Source organism: Balaenoptera acutorostrata, chromosome 13, assembly GCF_949987535.1.
Source record: "Balaenoptera acutorostrata chromosome 13, mBalAcu1.1, whole genome shotgun sequence".
Lineage (NCBI taxonomy): Eukaryota > Metazoa > Chordata > Mammalia > Artiodactyla > Balaenopteridae > Balaenoptera > Balaenoptera acutorostrata.
The window spans coordinates 49,391,570-49,407,585 of NC_080076.1; positions in this window are offsets into that span (position 1 = coordinate 49,391,570).

The following is a 16,016-nucleotide window of genomic DNA, read 5'->3' on the forward strand; positions in this document are numbered from 1 at the left end:
ATTAGCTGTATAAATGTACAATGGCAAAAGTACGATACCAATAGTTACCATTTATCAGATATCTGTCATGTGTCAGCTTTGCTCACATGATTTCATTTAATCCTCCTAACACCTCTAAAAGACAGGTGACAATTTACTATTTTACAAATTTGGAAATTGAGAGGTAGAAACCTTGAGTAAATGGCAGAGTCAAGCTTTGGACCCATGTTGATTCTCATTATGATATACACAGGCATTTAGAATTGCTTATGTTTATCTTTAATATTAATGCAGCTGATGTAGAGATGAGATATTTGTAAAGGCTACTTAATGGTTGAGTGCTCAAAATCTCTAATGCCTGTATATGTAGGTCGTTTCAAGATATTTCAATACAAAGAAGTAGAAGACATGAGGCCTTTCCTCAGTGACCTTACAATTTAGATGGAGAGAGAAAACATGTAGAGAATAAAAGTAAAATAACAACACAGATGGCTCCATCATGCTGGACTTGAGGTGATGGCCAGGATGTAACTAACATGAAGAGTAAGTGGAAGGACATTCCAGGCAGTTAATATTTAAGACAATCACTTACATTTGGCAATCCTTCTCTAAGTCACTTATGTTTAAATCATGAACTCATTTGTCATCCTAATCTTTGAGGCCCCGAATTATAATTGTCAGATACAATGGTGCATATAAATCTGTGCATAAGAAATTACCCTGCCCTATTTGCTTGACATTTTGGCAGATCTCAAAGGTAAGTGAGTGATCACCTATTCTGACTCCGTGTTTCATAGATGAAGAAACCGCGGTGGGGTGGGGATGGTGGTGTGCTGAATTGGGCGATTGGGATTGACATGTATACACTGATGTGTATAAAATTGATGACTGATTAAAAATAAATAAATAAACAAATAAGGGGAAAAAAAAAAAGAAACCGAGGTTTAAAACTCAAAGCGAGGGCTTCCCTGGTGGCGCAGTGGTTGAGAGTCTGCCTGCCAATGCAGGAGACACGGGTTTGAGCCCTGGTCTGGGAAGGTCCCACATGCCGCGGAGCAACTAGGCCCGTGAGCCACAACTACTGAGCCTGCGCGTCTGGAGCCTGTGCTCCGCCACAAGAGAGGCCGCGATAGCGAGAGGCCCGTGCACCGCGATGAAGAGTGGCCCCCGCTTGCCGCAACTAGAGAAAGCCCTCGCACAAAAACGAAGACCCAACACAGCCAAAAATAAATAAATAAATAAACAAATAAATAAAATCTAAAACGCAAAGCGATTGTCCAGGGTCATTCGATTTATCCATCATAGTTCAATGAAACACTGTTAACTATTGGCAGGGTTGGGATTGGTTTCCAACCGCTGCTCATTGCTGTTTAGTAAGAAAAACTGTACGGAATATATGTTTTTAAATAAAACACGTTCCTAGAGTCTTCTAGAAATGCTCAGTGGAAATGTGTTGTATTGAATTGGCCAAAAAGTCCGTTCGGGTTTTTCTGTAACATCTTTATATCCCTTCAGATTATATAATGCTTTGCTGCTTCCAGTTTGGAGCACGGGAGTTATAGACATGACCAAGGAGGGAGCAGAGATGTCACATCACTGTGCACACAACACAATTCCAGAGCATCTTTATCCTGAAGAATCCAATATGCTTTGCGAACATGGTTTAACTAAGCTTCACAGCAGGGGAATCTAAGGTAGAAGAAGGCAAGAAGGAATGTAAAAGAGAAGCATGTGATGCTTGGAAAATGAAATAGATGTGAGGGTGACCTTTCTGTGATCACTGTCACTTTATTGATCTCAGTAAAGCGAGTCCCCTTCCGAAAGCTGTACATTGCATTAAAGAAGGTGACCTTTTTCTCAATTGAGACATATTATTTTTAAGTCAAAGATATGTCCATCTTTGCCTTTAATCATTTTTTTATCCTGTTAACTCAAAACACATCTACTGAGCAAGTGCATATATAGGCAGTTTGGTACATACTGTGGATTAAATGAATAAATAATAAAGATGAGTAAGTCATAATCCCTAATAACAAGGAGGCTACAGTCTAGTAGAAATGTATAAAAATCACTGTTACTAAAAAAGCATAACATAATAAATGTAATAAAGAACGTTTAAAGATTTGTAACAGATAGAATGACTTTAGCCAAAGAGAGCTAACTTTTGGCCTCCTGTTAATTAAATTAATTAAATTCATAAGGTTGAAATTTAGGGCTCTGAATATTACCTGTTTTGCCTGCCATTTTTACAAATGAGTTGGGTAAAGATGTAAGTGCCATGACAATCAGAATCGTGAATAGTGTGAGGCTAGTAGGGATAGAAGAGAAGGTGGATGATAAATTTGAGATCTAAGGTGATATTAATAATGTGGACAGATAGGCTGCATTCAATAAGAACACATGTAATGGAAATACATTTAAAGTTCTGTATTCGAATGCAAGAAATCAGTGCTGTAAGTTTGTAAAACTATACTCACAAAGATCATTTAGAAAAAACGATAACAACAATTAGGACTTACTGAATTTGTATCATGTGCCAGACACTCAACTATATGCTTTATATATATTATTCCACTTAATCCTCCCAATAATCCTATGCACTGGGCACTATTATTATCCTCATTCTATAGGTGAGGAAACTAAGTGTTGGATAAGTTAAGTAGTTTACCCAACTTGATTGCTGAGCCTATAATTTGAAGCATGATCTATTTTGTGGCAGATCAAGCCCCTGATCCCCCACTTAATTTCTCAGTTATGATATGCAGGAGTGTTCTCTGGGCACTTAATTACAAAATAATAATAATAGTAATAATTACAAGTGGATTCTGAGCTTCTTAACAGAACTTTTTGGAGTAAAATACAAATTACACATGAGTAACTCTATGTGCTTATCTTTTATTTTATTTTATTTTTTTAATATTTATATATTTTATTTTTTTAAAGTTTTTGGCTGCGTTGGGTCTTCGTTGTGGAACGCAGGATCTTTCGTTGTGGCGCTCAGGCTTCTCTCTATTTCTGGCTTGCGGGTTTTCTCTCTCTAGTTGTGGCGCGCAGGCTCCAGGGTGCGTGGGCTCTGCAGTTTGTGGCACGTGGGCTCTCTAGTTGAGGTGTGCGGGCTCAGTAGTTGCGGCATGCGGGCTTAGCTGCTCTGCGGCATGTGGGATCTTAGTTCCCAGACCAAGGATCGAGCCCATGTCCCCTTCATTGGGAGGTGGATTCTTTACCACTGGACCACCAGGGAAATCCCTATGTGGTCATTTTTTAAAGTAAAAAAGTTATAAAGACTTTACTAAAAAAATCATTTATTTAGTATGTTTCATGAGTTATGTTTTCTAGATGTATCTGGTGAGCAGAAAATCTCATGTCATTAACATTTTTAATGAAAACCACCCTTGATGGAGTATGTTATGAGTTTTGAGTAACCACTATTATTGTTTCTGCCAAATGACCTTGACATTTTAATCAGCTTGCTTTGCATTTTTAGAGCTTTTGCCTTGCTCTCCATTTGTTCTTCTCTCCATGGGAGGATAAACCTTCTCACTTAAGTCAACTAAAATCAAAATATGTTTTTACCGCTCCCATTAACAAATGAGGTCTCTGCTTGGAGTTACGGTAAAAGAACTGAATATATTTTAAAGTAGAATTTAAAATAATCTCCCTGTGATAACATAGTTTTATTCTTTACCTTAGTAAGTACAGTTGACTCCTGAATTACATGGGTTTGAGTTGGGTGGGTCCACTCAAATCCACATTTTTTTCAACAGCAAATACTGTAGTACTACACAATACCAAGTTAGTTGAATCCCCGGACGTGGAACGGCAGGTATGGAGGGCCAACTACAAATTATATGTGGATTTTGGACTGTACCAAGGGTCCATACCCCTAACCCCCGCCAGTGGCACCCCTAACACCCATTCCCACACACCGCTTAAGGGTCAACTGTACCAAACATTTTAAATGTTGAAACTAAGTTTCATGTGGATATCTGTTCCCCCATAATGTATTGCATCGTGTTCCCACTGTTGAGTACCTTTATGCAAATAATTGTTTAAACATCACCTTGGAAGACAACTTCAGAAAAATTGGTATATTTTATGTGACAGCAGAACATGGACTTAAAAAATATTTAGTATCATAAAACACAAAGTACCAACTTTCAATGCCTATACTAAATAAAGTATAAAGATTGGGTCTTATAAATAAAAGTGATATTAAATATCTTTGTTATAAAGCCACATAAAACTGAGTCCATATTAATAGACCCAAAACTGAGCTTTCTAAATTTTGCTCTCAAATGTTCCAGACCCACCATAGCCCTGGAGCTCTCCACAACTGACTGTCTTAGGAAAGACAGAGATGCTTATGGGTGTTGGGATAAATTTCTGTCTTTCATCTTCCCCTTCTCATTCCAAGCACAGGAGGTTTGGCCAAGGTTGAAAGCTTAAGCTGTTTAAAAATTATCTCCCTCATGGCTTTCTCTAAACGGGTTATATCAGAAGAGGCACAGAAGCCCTGAGAGAAAGAAGACACGGTTCCCCATGCTGGATGGAGACCAGAGATCCGGGGCCCTTAAGTAGTGATGACCCATTCCATTCTATAGCAGCACTGCAGGATGTGGTGGGTCTCAGAGATGCCACAGTGGTGTGCCTGTGAGGCAGGGCTCCATTTATTCATTCCTAATTCATTCAACAGTATCTACTGAAAGTCTGTGTGCCAAGCACTGGTGTAGACACTTGCGATACGTCGCCAGACAAATGAACAATCACTGCCCTTCAGGAACTTATATACTACCTGGAAAAGATAGATAATAAACAACATTCATCATAAATAAATATGTTATAAAGGATGCTCAAGTGCAATAATTGTAATTTAAAAAAAGCAAGGTCAGAGGGATCAACAGGGAGGCTGACAATTTTAAATAGAAGCATCACAAGAGGGCTCACTGAGCCCTCATGTCTTTGAAAAGGAGAGATTTTAGTAAAGACTTGAAGGAGGCAAGAGCTTACTTAGCTCTGGAGCTCTTTGGAGAATGAGTGATCCAGGCAGAGGGAACAGCTTGTTCAAAGGCCCCAAGGTAGGAAGGGTACTGACACTTCTGAGGAAGAGAAGGAGACCAGTGTGTGTGTGTGTGTGTGTGTGTGTGTGCACGGGGATGGGGTTGGGGAGGGGGGCTGGAGTAAATGTGTTTTGTGGAAGAGAGCCGAGAGAGATAAATGCTGGCTGTTAGCTGTTGTAAGGATGTTGGCTTTTAGTCTGAATGAAAAGGAGAGTTATTGAAGGGTTTTGACCTGAGCAGTGACACAGTCTTTGTTTTCAAAGGATCACACTAGTTTCTATGTTGAGAATAGACTGGGGGCAGGTAAGGGGGGCGGCAGGGATGCAAAGGTAAAAACCATGAGACTGACAAACCAGGGAAGACATGCTGACAGCTTGAACCATGCTTGTAGCAGAGAAAGCAGAGAAAAATGGTTGGATTGTGGTTACATGATAAAGGTAGAATCCACAGGATTGCCTAATGGCTTAGATATGAGATGAGAGAGAAAGACCATAATCAAGAATAAGAAATCAAAGACCTAAGTTGCAGGGGTCTCATTATCAAGTTAAAAAAAAAAAACAATCCTAGTTTTGTTTGCAAGTAGCAGTGCCTGTAAGGAACACATGATTTAGAAAACGAGGACATCACTGGTCACCATAAGAGCCCAAAGATGAGAAGTCTCTCCTCAATTTTCTGGGTACCACAGAAACCTCTCAAGATTTTTACATGATCTGAGGGAGAGGAGGGGAGACCAATAATTTAAATTGCATTTCCCTATCATCTGTCAGATGCAACTGTTCAAATAATATATGCTTACACGTATCATAAGGGTGCAGCTTGTCAAGTTTCCCACAAATAGGACACACCTGTGCAACAAGCAGCTCTTGGAAAGCATCACGTATGTCTTCCTCTCTTCCAGCCACTGCTCTGGTCCAGTGCAACCACTAACCTGCCTTTTCAGATCCCAGTTTGATTTCGTGTGTGTTTCTTTGTGGATATAACTCCTTTTGCTCAACCTGTTGGTTGTGAATCCATTCATAGTGTTGCTTGTGGTTGTGGTTTGTTAATTCTCTGCTGGGCTCAAGGTTGGCAAACTTTCTTCTATAAAAGGTCAGACAGTCAATATTTTAGGCTTTGCAGGCCACATATAGTCTTTGGTACACATCCTTCCTTGTCGTTGTTATTTGTTTCTTTTTGTTGTTGTTGATTTTATAATCCCTTTAAAAATATAAAATCTATTCTTAGCTCAAGGGCCAGTAATAAAACAGGCAATGAGCCAACCTAGGTCAGTAGGTTGTAGTTTCCCAGTAGGCTGTAGTTTTTGTTGACTCTGCTACGTAGAATATACTACTACATGTACATCTGTCCTACTCTTGAATAGTATTTGGATAGTTTCCAGTCTGAAGCTATTGGGGCCTTCTAGTGCGTGTCTTCTGGTGCACAAATGTACACATTTTTATTGAGTATATACCTGGCTGTGGAATTGCTGGGTCATAGGGCATAACTGTGGGTATGTGTGTGTGTCTGTGTGTCTGTGTTCAACATAAATAGACTTTGCCAACCAATATTTCAAAGAGGTTATACCAATTTACATTGCCAATACTTGGTGTTTTTCATGTCTTTAATATTTTCACCATTCTGGTAGATGTGCAGTAGAATCTCACTGTGGTTTAATATACATTTTTTTTAATGATTGATCAAATTGAGCACCTTCTCTCAGTTTCACGGGCTATTCTGATACATATAAATTGAATTAAAGTAAATAAAAAGTATCACAATTATTAAATATAAGTTTGTGAGCCGAGATTATTCGATCATATCATTCTGGTGGCTCCCGCTTAACGTAGAATAAAATATAAACACCTTATCCTGTATTGTAAAACTACACAGTCTGGTCCCTGCCTACCTCTCTGACCTAATTTCACATTAATCTTCTTCTTGAACCCATATCTTCAGCTATTGTGGCCTTTTATTATTTATTTATTTATTTATTTATTTATTTTTTGATTTATTTATTTATTTATTTTTGGCTGTGTTGGGTCTTCGTTTCTGTGCGAGGGCTTTCTCTAGTTGTGGCAAGCGGGGGCCACTCTTCATCGCGGTGCGTGGGCCTCTCACTATCGCGGCCTCTCTTGTTGCGGAGCACAGGCTCCAGACGCGCAGGCTCAGTAGTTGTGGCTCACAGGCCTAGTTGCACCGCCGCATGTGGGATCTTCCCAGACCAGGGCTCGAACCCGTGTCCCCTGCATTGGCAGGCAGATTCTCAACCACTGCACCACCAGGGAAGCCCTATTGTGGCCTTTTAAAAGCTCCTTGTACATGCCAGGCTTCTCGCCACAGGGTCTTTGCACCAGCTGTGTCTTATGAAATGGGGAATGATCTTACCCTGATCTTCCTAGATTGGCTCTTCCTCTTCAACCAGGTGCCAAGTTACATGTGACCTGCTGTGAGCATTCTTCTCTGCTCACCCTATCTAACCACTCTGGCAGTCACTCTTCTTCTCATCACTGTACTAGAATTCTCTGCATAGCACTCATCACCTCTGACAATTTTAGGGACTATGTCTGTCTTACTTTTATATTTGCAGCCCCTAGAGCAGTACATGCACATAGTATGTTCTCAATAAATGTTTCTTAATAGGAGGACATGTGTACAAGATGTGTCGGTTATGAGGTCTGGCCCTCCCCATCATTTATTAGGGAAATTTCTTCATCAATGGTCCCAGCTCACAACCACCTTGTTACAAAAGTGGACTGCATTGAAAAGATAACTTTAGCTAATAAGAGCTCCTCTAACATCTGAACCAGAAAGCAAAGAAATAATTGTCAAGCCTGCCTCTGGGAGATCATGAAATAGGACTGTGGCTGGAGAAACCATCACAGAATAGTATAAACTGAAGTGAGATGATGGGGAGTGAGGAGAGAGGAAACTCGAAGTCAGCAGGGGAAGGCAGCTGAGAGTGATGTCTAGAAGCATCCCTGTTGGGGTAGCTGGGAAGCAACAGCAGAGCTAGCCCTCAACAAAGTCAGACCCGCACTATTGTGACCCCTGACCTTCAATTTCCGTGGGATTCCACTTCGATTCAAAGTAAATCACCCCTTTTTTTGCAGCAGCTTGAACAAATCGGTATTCCTTATATGCAAATGAAGCATGACCATAATTACTTAATCAACAGTTGATTAATATTTATTTATTGAACATTAGAATGATTCACTAAAAGCATTAATTGAACAATGCCAATTTCAAGCTAACCAGTCTAGGAAACTTTAAGACATAACTTTAACAATAAAAGAATATTTTTGCTTTCTGCAGACCCTTCCCCTCCTGGCAGACCGGGGGAACCTTGCATTTTTCTGTGATAATCTGAGGTCTCCTGCAGTGAACGCAGCAGCCTCCCTCCAATCAGGGGCAATCATAAGTGGGATGATTTGGCACCATTTGGCTATAATTAGACCAGCTTTCTTTTTATTGATTCATTAACATGATACTTGGCTTTCAGAACCAACAAACTCCATCTAAATTCCTCAAGAACCAGGGGCAGAGTGGTGAACTGGAATGAAGACTTGGTAACTAGAATAAGGAAAAAGGAAACAGAAAAGTATATTGCTTGGTTTCCCTTCATCCCCAAATTGCAAACTGCAAAGCAGACAGAAACAACAGCCTGTCTGCCTACACTCTTGAACAATAGCCTTCATTACTCTGTTCCCAAAGGAAAGCTGGCTGACGATTAGACCCTCGCAGTACTGTTGGAGTTTCTCACACAGTTGTTTTAACCCCAGTTTTTCCTTTCTATTTCAAGAACAGAGATACTATATATATGAAATTCAGACATTCTATTGTTCCCTGGCCATTGTCTCCTATTGTTTTTAGTGTATGAAGCATATAAATTTTTCTAGCTCTTAATGGTACTGTCACAGGCAAATATGCAGTATTTGTAGCCATTGTCATTTCAATATGAAAAAAATATAGTAATAGCAAATGAATTTCTGATTATTTACTGAAATCAATATTTAGGAAGCATTGAACAAGCCCTCGAGTGAAAGTATATTGTAGGTCCTTAAAGAACGATGGTAATTTCTACACAGACCTTGTGCTTAAGGTAATGCAAAGGTTGGAGAAATAAGAGACCAGTGTCTGTGCTGAAACTCTGAAACGCTGAAAGTCGAGAAAGTTCTTCTCAAGCTGTAATAGGAATACAAAGAGCTTGAGCATCTTGTTAAAATGCAGATTCTGATTCACTGGTTCTCCAGTGAGGCCCAAGATTCTGCAGTTCTCACAAGCTCCAGGGACAAGCATGAACCTATTATCAATGAAGACAGTATCTATTCATCCTAGTGAGCTCTCAAACTACCACAACATGCATTTGACCAAGAATATCTCTTCTACCATTTTGCTAGATACCTACTTATTCCTAATTCTTTTAGATTGAATTACATAACAATATTAGATTACAATGTAGTCACAAATGATGGTTTTTGAATCCAGCCTCTGAACTATGTGACTTTGAGCAAGTTATTTAATTCAAGTCCATTTAGACTCCATAAAATTAGGAAGATGATAGCTCATCATATACTTGCCCATATATTATTTGCTCATTGAATTTGATTTGAATCTGAATATTCAGATTTAACCATGAAGTGTTGTTTATTGGGGGTGAGAGGTGGGTTTAATTAATCATTAGTACTCTTTCACACCCATACTTGGGGGAATTAACTTTTCAGATTGCTAAATCTTGTAGAACAAGGACAAGGGCCAGATCAGATGGCTCTGATGGGGAGCAGTAGGAATGTGGGGAAGGGAGAAATGGTTCAAAAAATAAGCCAACTGAGAAAAGTAAAATGAAGTGAGATTCCACAGTAGGACTCATTGGACCATGGACTGGGTTGGAAAAGGCTGAGGATGTGTTTCTCAGGGCAGTGAGAGGAAACAGAGCAGACTATGGCATCAGTTAAAACTAAATTAAGGTGCCATGTTATTTAATTTTTAAATCAAAGACACGACATAATGTTATGGCATATCATAGTTGTTTCAACTTAGAACAGTGCATCTAAATCCAGAGTGGGGAGTGACTAAGAATTGTCTAAGAATCAGAGGAGAGGACATTGTCAAATGATATGCATACCCCCAGAGATTTTAATTACCCCTTCACAACCCAATCAGATTACAGAATGTAGTCACTCACTTTTCGGAATTTTCATGTGATGTATCTTTAGTGTCAAAGGCCACTGTGTTAATATACTTTTGAAGGGGTTTTATTTATCGTAACCAATGGTTTATTTAGTCTTTGGGGGTAAAATATATAACAATACTAAAACTGCGTTTCTGATTTCCATTTATTCATTCTTATTTGTTTAACATATGATTGAATGTATACTACATAAAGAGTAAAGAGCTTAATCTCTACCACTTTGAGAAGTTTCTTTTCCCAAACCTTTGAAGTTAGATATCATTCAAAGATTGTGTACTGTTCTTTCCCTAATTCCCACCTCCAAATTTTTTTAGAGTACATAATTTCTTCGTGTAGCTAGGTCTCTCCTTGCAACATTAGAAAGTTCAAATGCTGTGTAATGAATCCTCATTAATTCCAGCCTCACAAATTCAAAATGTGTGTGAATTCAGATTTGGTCTTACTACCATTTACTCTTATGGTATGTATTAAGTACACACAGACTTAATCTATAGCTTCAATCATACAATTCTAATCTATTAAAGCATTTTGGTCATGCCAAATTTTATATAATGTACTCATTCATAAATAATCCTCTTCTCTATATTAAATCCAGTCTGGAAGGACCTCTATTTTCTGGTATTCATTAACCATTAATGGCATGCATATATAACTGTGGGTCAGGAAGTGAAATTCAATTTAAGACCAGCTATAAAAGTGATGTTATATTCATTTAGACTGGTCCCCTTTCCAGCTGTGTTATTGGAGAGGTTTAATCTCTTCTTATTTTTTTTATTCCATACAACATGGATTAGAAAGAAACCTAAAAATTTTCTGAAACGCGTAATAAGTTGACAATTGAATTTTACACACAGTTACTGACAGGCTGGAGTGGGGGGCCTGAGGTTTCTTGACTTTTTCTTTTCTTACAGCTGCAATGTCCTTTAGACGACACGACACACACGACAACAAAATAGGAAACTAAATAATAAAGTTTGTATCTTTAGGGCTTTAGTTTGTGTGCTAACCAAGAAACTGCTCCTGATCTGAAATCGTATTCCTTAAAAACTATGCCTTTTAAGTAGACTGTAGTCAATAATCAGCTTACCCATCTTCTTGCTTCTGCTCATAGATTATCGAGATGCTTCTCTTCCAATTTTCTTGGCTTGATGGAAAATACCTGAGTAGACATTTTCACGTGTTCTTTTATTCACGTGATCTATCTTTGACTATGGATGTTTTCATCCAGCACGATGGGTCAGTATTATAATTGCTTTTCTGTTTATGTGTCCAGTTCATGAGGTTTATAAAAATCACTTTTCATCAAGGGGTCTGCTGCTTGGCTGCCCTGGGAGATCTCCAGGATTATGTAGCATTTGCAAGATGTTATTGCTTCCTTTGCTTCTGCTGTGGTTTAATAGGTTACATTTCAGGAATTCACTCTCCTCTCACCTAAGGTATATACCCTATTAAATTATCTCATTTTAATTACCTTGTTCCTATTTTCATCACATTGCCATAATTTCCCTTCATGCCCAATTTGTTAACTACTTTAATGGGGGGGAAAAAAAGCATGCCCTGGTTTTTCAGTGCTGTTTCTGAGCATCGGAATTGGATGGGTCATGGCAAACTTGCTAATGAAGACCAGCTGATGACAGGTTACTTGATTGTAATTTTGGGAGCCTGCCCAAAACAAGACAAAAAAAAAAAAAAGCCATAACTTTAATGTTTTAAAGAGGTAGAATGGTTTCATCATAAATTGAGAAAGTTCTTAACACAGGCAGAGGAGTGACAACCAGAAAGTCTTCCAAAAGCTATTTCTATTTGTCTACGATATTTTCAATTCAGAGGAGATTGTCACAAACCTTATCACTATGCTAATATGTTACCTAACAGCTATAATTTTGACATAGTTATTTCTGACAAATGGGCAAGTATTTAAAGTTATTTTAATATGATAGCTTTGCATCATTTCTCTTATATACACGTATGTAAATATTTTGTCTATTCTTATTTCCCTCTATTCTGTTAGGTTTTGTTGTTTTTTTTAAATTTCATGAATGTCTTCATCATTCTGAGGGGGAATTTTTTTCTTCTAGGCCAAAACAGATAAAATAAAAATTAGTGTATATTTTCCCTATGTCATGATGTAACCATTATAAATACATATATGTAAAAAGTATTTCTGAAGAAATGTGAAAAGCAAATGCTGTGACTCTGACAGGCATGGGTGGAATTTGGGTCCCACAGCTTCTTACTGGTGTGATAAGGCTGACTTATTCTTACTTCTGTGAGCCTTAACTGTTCTTATTTGTGAAATAGAGATAAGCGCTGATGGATACAACTGCCCCTCCCTGCTTAAAAATCTAGGTTCCAAAAACTTGAAGTGGCTTGCAGTTCTCCACACAAACCATATTCTTTTTCTCTTCTATGCCTTTAAACTGTACCGTCTGCCGAAAATGCTCTCCTTCACTCTCCCCACCACTTCACCAGGCTGGACCCGAAAGCTCTTAGGGCTCAGCTGTCTCTTCCTATAGGAAAGCTTCACTGTGTGCAGGTGACCCCCCTCCCCATTCTGTTTAGCCCTCCAGGTTGGGAGTGCCTTCTCTGTATCCCCAAACCGCCAGCACCATCGCCATCATGGCACCTAACACAGTGCATTTAAAAATGTGTTTACGTGTCTGTACCCCTTAACAGCCTGAAAGCCGCAGGGGGCTGAGGCCCCCTGTACCTGAGGCATCACTTTATCCCCTTTGTTAGCACAGTGCCTGTCACAAAGAAGGCACTCTGTTTGTTAGGACCATTCCTCTCCTCAATGGGCTCCCAAATCTTCCTGGATTCATGTAAATGTTGTGTTCAGATTAGTCACTATGGTGGAGAAGTCCTCATGTGTGTTCCATGGTTTCTAGGACATACCATAATCACAGTGCCCCACACATTTTATTTCTTTCTGCTCTGTCTTCTTATCTATAGTGGGAGATCCTTGAAAGCCAGTGTTCCATCTCTTTCATCCTGAGATCCTCCGAGCCTTGTATAAGACCTGGCATAGAATGGGCACTCAGCAAATGCCAACTGAAATGAATAATTATTTTGGTAATAATTATTACCAGCTCTCCAGTTAAGAGAAGTTAAATCATGTTCTGGTTTGTAAATATCCAGCAAGTTAATTGATAAAGATGCTAAGTTGTCTATTTGTACATCACATGTGGAAATCTCTACCTACAAGTTGGTTGAATTAAAAAAGAAGCTATCTTCTTTTCTTCTGTGAAAACAAAGTATAGTTTTTTTGATTGAATGTTAAAAATATTTTGATCTCTCTCTAAGCTATCCCTGTTTAAACGTTGTCTGGAGGCAGCATTTAAAGTTATGAAAGGAACTTCACACGTACTTTCAAAGATTAACTTCCAACCCAATGATCCATTTTGAGGTCTTATTGCTCAGTATAATAGACTCTACCTTATTGGGTCATTTGTGAAAATCATACCACTTAGTTTGGTGCAATGTCATTTGTAGTTATTACTCAGCCTCAGCCAGGCCTTTGGCCTGTTCATCATTCCCTTTCTTCACCCTTACTTAACTCCCTAGCTTATTCTGTACAGCAGATAATTCAAACATTTTCCTTTTGTTTCAAATTCATGATCGTGGTTCATAGCACCCATGCTCAGCTGACTTTTCCTCCTACTTCAGTGATACAATCAGTGGCAACTAATGTGGATCTCCACCACTTATGATCCTCTCTGACTTGCCATGTCATCACTCCTGCTCACTCTCTTCTGTCCCCCTCCTCTTCTTTCTCCTCCATCAAGTTTCCCCTCCAACATTCTTCTTTACTGACAACTTTTCTGATAAACTTTCTATTTCATCACCGTATATAATTCTTTGACTCTTCGCTCATTGAAAAGGTCACCAAGGGCCACTTTATTGAAATAGATGATAATCCCTTCTTATTTTACATAAAACTCAACCTTTCCATTGCATAACTTTGGCATCAAATATGGCTTCAAGGCCTTTAGCCTCTCCCCCTGTGACATCTGCTGCCAACCCCCTCACCTTGTTCAGCCTATACCCAACATAATGCAACACCAATGAAAATGATGTTCTTCCTCTGCAAATGCAGTTTCAAGACTAATGTGTCTACGAACTTTCCTTCTTATTGTTAAGCACCTTGTGCACAAAAATTTTATAGGTATTCGTGCTGCAGTATTTGACACTACTGGTTATCCACTTCCTTCTAGAAAATCTTCCTTGTCTCAAAAATGAATCTCTCACCTCTTTCTCCTTTTCCTTTAAAGTTGTTCTTGCTCTCACTCCTTTTACAGTTCTTTTTGCTTCGGCTGATCCCCATAATAAGGGTTTCTTTAAGGATCAGCCTGAGCTCTTTGCTCTCCTGGAGTAATTTCATTCATTCCTTTGGCTCCAATGATCACCTTTCTCTTAATCACTCCTATATCCTCAACTCCAAATCTGACCTCACTTTCTTTTAAATTAACCCGTGAATACACAGAGGAGATTATGGAAATACAGGGATTCTCTAAGTGCCTGTTAAGAAGATTTATGTACCTATGATTTATTGACAAAAACAAATGTAATATATTTTAGTACGTAACAATGCTGTACATTAATTTAATCTGGTTCTCATTTTTATTCAAGAGCTATTGAGTTTACACCCTCGCAGTTTTAAAATCTTTTGCAAAAAACATCTGGGATTTTTTTGTTTTTTTCAGAAATCCCTCACACAAAATAAAGAGATCTGCTTAAACTGTGTGAGCTAAGTGTACAACTGATGTTTGTTTTCATATAGGATATGGGAAATGTTACCTATCTTGCATCACTACCTACATTAGTTAGGCCTGAAAAGAATAGAACTTTGAATCTCTTAAGGAAAGAAAGTATTCTTTTGAGAGCTACCACAAAGCTTTCCTTAATCTCCAAACAGGGAGCACATTTCACTGTGATAATCCTGCACCAAGATTTCTGCTTAATTGCCTTGTGGGAATTTAATCAGCTGTATTTTATCCTTTAGACGAAGAAGCAAACTCATCGTCCACGTCTGGGTGAAGAGTGTACATAGCAGTAACATCAATGACTACTACTATGGTAATTGATTAGGTGCTACGTGAAAGCATGATACTGAGAGCTTTACATATGTCCTTATTTAATCCTCACAATAATCCAAAGAGGTAGTAGATACTATTATTATCCCCATTTGACAAATAAGGACCCTGCGGTTCAGGAACCATCAGTAACTTGCTTGAAAGTCATACAGCTAGTAAGCGGCAAAGCCAGGATTTGAATTCATATCTGTCTAACTCCAAAACCTACTTTCTCATCTAGTATTGGTGTAAAGAACACAGAATTGTGCATCTAAGTAGGCTCTCATCTTAGCTCTGCCGTTATCCAGCTGTTACTTTGAGCAAATCACATCAACTCAATGGGCCTTCACATCTACACAAACATACGCATCATTAAAGTGTGAACTAAAGTCCCCTATAACTCCCCTATGGTTTTCCACTTTTTGTTTTCTCAACTTTAGTTCTTCAGATCCCCATAGTAATAGAATAGCATTTCAAGCCAGGGTCAATAACATAGATATAAAGAAAAGCTGATTAAAACTTCAGAGTGAGAAATTGATATATGTATGTTGTCATTATATTTCAATCACTTGAGATACTACTATGTCCTAGGGATTGTGATAAGCATTAGGTATACAACAGTGAGCAAAACAGGTAGGATCTTGAACACATACACTTGCCTTCTACTCTGTCTGAGAACAAAATATTAAAAATCATGGGCCCCCTGCACTTGTTGGTCCAGTAATAGGCTAACCTTCCTAG